Source organism: Lygodium microphyllum, chromosome 13 (assembly GCF_053477565.2).
Source record: "Lygodium microphyllum isolate KBCC chromosome 13, Lygodium_microphyllum_v1.1.10, whole genome shotgun sequence".
Classification (NCBI taxonomy): domain Eukaryota; kingdom Viridiplantae; phylum Streptophyta; class Polypodiopsida; order Schizaeales; family Lygodiaceae; genus Lygodium; species Lygodium microphyllum.
In genome coordinates this window covers 27,871,863-27,878,035 of record NC_141147.1, presented here as the reverse complement: position 1 = coordinate 27,878,035, position 6,173 = coordinate 27,871,863, and positions in this window count along the sequence as shown.

The window sequence follows — 6,173 nt, the reverse complement described above, 5'->3', positions numbered from 1 at the left end:
TGGGACTTTGTACTCAGGAGCACTTTGAGATGCTGTAGGGGGCTCCACTTGCATAGGAGGTGTACTACATTCTATCTGAGCCGGCATGGGGGTACACAACTCCTCTCACTTGGATGATGTTGGGGCATCTAGCTTAGGACGATAAATGTGTTGGGATTCATTAATCACAACCGGTGTTGGTCCATCTTTCTTTGCAGTTTGTGCTTTGTATGTGCTAGCCTCTCTAGCTGGAGTGGGGTTGCTCAGAGTTGAGCCTCTTGAATGTCCACTCTTAGGCACCCATATCCAGGGGTTGCCCTCATAGTATCCCTATGCTCGCTAGAGATCTTTGGGGATCCATCACGACGTTGGTAGTGCGTCTATGTCGATAGCATTTGAGCTGCCTCTTAGGTTGTGACTAATAGTTTGTGCATTTAGAAGCACGTTTCTGCGGTTCACACGGAGGTGACCCTTGTCGTTTTGGCACCCATATGAGTGTGGACTCTTTGGCCTTGTGAATGGCCTTGGTGGGCTTGATTCTAGCAGTTTGAGCATGGGGTGAGATATCACTCCCCTTCTCCCTAGGCTTGGTCATGGCCGTGGCCATAGGGGTCTCTATCGATGGCTCTGCAATTGTGGAAGGATCAAGATAACTATTGCTGAAAGTAGTCGCTATGCGCACATTTCCTATAGCAAGATGGATGCGATCTAGGTTATAGTCCACATTGCAGTTCTTCTGTTTTTTAAAAGTGCGACCTAGTAGTGACTTATTATTGGCCCCTCTAATGTTTGGCAACACATAAAAGGAGATTGGGATGCTTTCAGACTCGATGGAGATAGCCACTTTGCATTTTCCTAAGAGTGATTAAGTGTTTCCCCCAAATGGGCTCAGTTTAGCATTTGTGGGCTGTAATTTAGGTTGACCAATGTGTGTCCAACGCATCAAGATATTATAGTCGGCACCTTCATCGATCAAGGCATCAAAGGAATACGTCCGTTCTATAATGACCATGATTCGTAGGTAGGCGGGTGCCACTGCTTCTTCATCTTGATCTATCAGTTTGGTAATTGTGGCCATGCAGACATTGACGGGGGCTTCAAGCATAGGTGGCTTGTGCAATGGATGGGAAGGAGGATAGTACTTTTTCATGCGACTGCCATTGAAGAAGCCTATTCCTTCACCTTCGAGCGTCTCCAACTCAACATTGCCTGTTCTACTAATTGCATGCACTTGGAAAGGTCCTAGTCCTCGAAGTTTCATTTTCTGTTTGTGACCCTTCACAGAGTATAGTAGAATGAGGTCCCCCTAATCAAAGTTGTGTTGTTTGACATGCTTGTCAAACCACATCTTTCGTCGTGCCTTCTCACAAATCAGAGCGTGGGTGGCTAAGAGTGGAGTCTCCATGAGATGCTCTAACTCCACTAAGCAGTTGGTCCAAGCCTCTCTTTCCTCCCAATGCTCCTGAGATGCTACCCTTAAGCTAGGGACAAAGAACTCTAAGGGTAGAATGGCCTCCGTTCCATAAGTCAGCCTAGAGGGCATCTGTCCTACAGCCGTCTTATAAGCTGTATGATAGGCCCACAAGGCCGCCATCAATTTGTTATCCTAGTCACTTCATGATATGGATACTATTTTAGTAAGCACGTTGACTAGGATTTTATTCGTGGATTCTGCTTGGCCATTTTCTTGAGGGTAGTATGGTGAGGACCTTCTATGAATGATTAGGAAGGTCGAGAGCAGGTGGGATGTCACTTCATTAATGAAGTGCATGCCCTGATCACTTACTAGCTCAATTGGACAATAAAAATGTGAAAAGACCTGCTCCCACAAGAACTTTGCAGTGGTTCTAGCATCATTCTTCCTAGTGGCTCTTGCCTCTGCCCACTTCGTCAGGTAATCAGTTGCCACAATGATGTAGCATGCCTGGGAGTACTGTGCCGCATGACTGATAGGTCTAATGAAGTCAATGCCCCATTTTTTGAAGCACTGTCATGCTATTACGAGGGTCAACACCATCTTATCCTTGCACATGGGCACCTTAGTCCTCTGGCACTCATCGCAGTGTTTGACAAACTTAGCAAAATCACAAGATAGGGTGGGCCACCATAGTTGGGATTGTAGCACCTTAGGGTGATTGTATCCCCACTAAAGTATCCTCTAGCTATCCCGCCATGCGCTTCTCTCAATACATCGTTCATCTCGTGCTCACACAAGCATCTATGCAACAAACTATCTTGTCCTAACCTATAGAGTTGGCCGGCGATCAGTTGGTATGGCTGGATTTTTAAGATAAGTCTCCTTAGCCTGGCTTTCTCAATAGGTCACTCAGGCAGACCATTCTCTAGCACTTGAACTACATCATCGGCCCAATATGGCATCAAATCAGCCCTAAACAAGTCTCTTTTACTAGATAGGCCAAAGAGATGAGCATCCGGTAGGTTGTCAGGTATGCCTTGTCCAGTAGCTTCTCCTATGGGTATGCGGGACATGTGATCAGCCATGTAGTGCTGCTTTCCCTTACGCACAACCATAGAAAAATCAAATTCCAACCAGAGAAGTAACCATCTCGCTATGTGACCTGTAGTGAATGGCTTTTTCACAAGATAAAGCAAGGCTTGATGGTCAACGAAAAAGATGAAGGGTGTGGCCAACAGATAATGCCTAGATTTCTTTACAGCAAACCCCATGGCTAACCCTTCCCTTTATGTAGTGGAATAGTTCATCTCTGTTTCAGTGAGCTGCCTGCTGGCAAAACTCACTGGGTAATCTACGTTATGTTCACCAAGCTAGCATAGAACAGCTCCAATAGCAAACTTAGAGGCATCTATGTGTACATGGAATGTTATGCTCTAGTCTGGGGCTCGTAAGATTGGTGCAGTGGTGAGAGCCTTCTTCAAATCTTCATGTGCATGTTGGCATTCCTCAGTCCACTCAAATATGATCAGCAGCTTGTACAATGGCCTAGCAATCAGTGCGTAATTCAGTACAAAGCGTCGATAGTATCCCGTACGGCCTAAGAAACACTGAACGCCCTTGTAGTTAATGGGTGGTGGTAGGTCGACAATGACCCTGACTTTTGAGAAGTCTGTAGCAATGCCATTCCTTGAAACTACATGCCCTAGGATACATCCATGCTTCACCCAGAACTGGCACTTTAAGGGGTTCAACGAGAGGTTGTATAACCGACACCTTTCAAAGACATCTCTCAACTTTTCTAAGTGTTCGGCCCAACTAGAGTGTATGCATAAGTCGTCTACGAACACCTCTAACTCGTGTCTAAGCATATCCTTGAAGATGGTGCACATTTGTTAACCCCAACACGAAGAAAGCAAAAGGAAATAAAAAAGATACAAGGCAAAGGCGGAAAAAAGGTAGCTCGACTGAAGAAGGAAGAGGAGAAAAGGCCAAAAGCGCAAGGGAAACCTTAAAAATCCAAGGCAGTTGCAAAAGGGGAAAGGTGCATTTTAAAATACAAAGGCGCACCCTGTAACCTTGTAAAAGAGTGCCAGGCACAGTGGAAAATCCGGAAAGCTAAAATAAAAGACAAAGACAAAGGCCAAGGCAAGAGAAATGGAAGGCAAAGGCGCACCAGGAAAAGCACAAGACAAAACTTGTGTAAAAAAGTGCAAGCGCACCGCGGTTTAACTCAAGGAGCATCGGGCTCTCACCCATGCAATTTGTAAATATAGATGGGCGGTGGAAAGAAAGCTAGGAAGATAGAAGGACAATGGGAAAAAGGGCCTAGGCTACGACCGGCCATGTAAAAAAGGAAAAAGGGGATGACTGCCCAAAAGGGATTTAGGGTTTTGTATATAAAGTTGAAAAGTGAATGAGAAGCTCATTCTTGTGTGTGGAAAAAAGTAGCTCTCCTCTTCTTCTTCTTCTTCTTCTTCTTGCTTGCTTGAGCTTGTGCTTGAGAGAGGGAGTGTGAGAGTGTGAGGGAGTGAGTGTGTGAGGGTGAGGGACCATGGGGTGGAGAAGCTCTCCATCTTCACCTCTCTTCTTCTCTTCTCTTCTCTTCTCTTCTCTTCTCTTATCTTGCTCGCGGCGATGGAGCTTGGAGCTTGGAGTGGGAGGATCAAGCTTGCTTGAAGCTTGCACTTGGATCATGGAGCTATCGCAGTGTGCGGGAGAGGAGGCAACTCGATCGACATGAAGGTAAGCTCACTACACCCGTAGACATGGATGGCGCGTCGGCTATGTGAGAGGTAGCCATTAGTGCTCAGCTTGGAACGCTTGAAACAATAAGTAGTCTGTGGGTCTTGGCGGTTGAGCGAAAGCTCCCACATTTTGGTTCCGTTGCTGGGACCACAATGGATTCAAGCCTTAAGCGCTTGCACGTTTCGAATCAAGCATCAAAGTAAGGGTTTTCCCCTGAACCGGTGCTTGAGATAGGTAGGAAGTGAGGGGGTTGAAGATGGTATTCGATCTCCTTGGGAAGTAGGTTTTTTGCTTTTTGAGATTTATGTTGTGAGATGGAGTAGTGTAGGTATTTACTTTGTGATTTGGATGCATTAGAGTAGGAGAAAACAAAGAAAAACAAAGAAAATAAGCACTAGAGTTTACTATTGCAAAACAGGGCAAGAATCATGTAAAAGTGGTAAAAAACTTGCTGGTGATGCCTAAGATCGGCAAGTGAGACATCGGGGGCACCAGTACCATACCTGGGAAGGGGTATAAGGGCCAAAAGTGGCAAGAAAGGCCGCCACATTGTGCATTGCAGGGTTTCAGGAGAGCAGGAGAGAAGAGGAAAGCTTAGTGAGGGGATCCGCTTGAATCTTGGCATCAGAGAGATATTTGGCCAGCCCAAGTAATTCTACACCTTCGCCTACAGTAGTAGGATGGATCTAGAGCTGGTCGACAAGGGGGAAGGCCTCCAGCACCCAGTACGACGAATTTCGTGAGAGTTGGCGAAAAGACGAGCGGTGCCTGGTGCGTCTGAGTAACGACGACTCTGGTCCGAGGCCCAGAATCGGCCCTCGGACCGCTTGACTTGACCCACTCGGCCACTACCACTCTGGCACCCACACTCGGGCCATCCGAATCGAGCACTCGGACTAGCTTAGAGTTCAACCTCGGCCCACTCGGCCACCTGACACAGCCTCGGCCCACTCGGCCCTCGGACACCTAGGTTCGGACCGGCCGAATTTGGCATTCGGACAGTCACATATGACCCTTCCCACTTGGCCCTCGGACATGCCGAATCGGGCACTCGGACCCTACAATTCGGACCAGTTGGGCCGAGTGTGCAGTTTCACCAAATTTTCAGAAAACTTTACCTAACCCGGCCAACACTCAGCAACGCGAACTGTCGGAAGCCCTTAGGACACTCAGAACTTGATTCTGGCGCACGGAATAGGCAAAATCGTAGGGCGTAACCGCTTAGCAACTAGAAGTAGGCAGTTGCGAGACCAAGTACTTAGACGCAAACCGCTGAGTGGAAAAGCTTGATTGGACCCAAAAACGAATGAGGCAACGAATTAGAAAAACTCTGAACCCCGAAATTGACCCCACAAGCTACATAGAGCGAAAGGCGCAACGTAGATCCACCACTGGGCCGAAACTTCAAGCAAGTGGTTCAAGATTTGGCTGAACAATCCTCCAAACTGTGCATGGTGTTTACCATAACGGCCCTGCGGGGCACGGAGGGGACCACCCCCCGGACCCCCGCAGAGGGGACTCTGCCCCCTCTGCATCCTCCCCAAGTAAGTTGGAGAGAAAATGCGCGCCGTGATAGGCCCTTCAGCTTAGATCCTCGGGTAGTAATGGCCCCACACGAGCATGGATGCTCACTTGAAAAGGAGCAACCAGAAGCTCGCACTGGAATAGAGGCAAACAGAGACCCTAGAACCTTAACGAGCCAATCTAGCCACCAAGGGCAAAAAGGCCACACTACAAGGACACATGTACATTGTGTTCAAACTACGTCTAGTCAAAGAAAAATGCAACATCATCAAGCTACCAGTGCGGGGATGACTAGACATGACAATCCGGACGATAGATGTACCCTGAGCAACGCTCCACAGACAACCCAAGATCTCCGTAGAGAATCCATGTCTGACTATGCAGCTAGGGACTCAAGGGCATGTATCAGAAGGCTTGAAGCTATAAACCAAGACCCGGACGATGAAAACATAGTGCCACCTGCTTATCTTAGGGTCAAACTCACCGCAAAAAGAGAGCATAGTGTTGA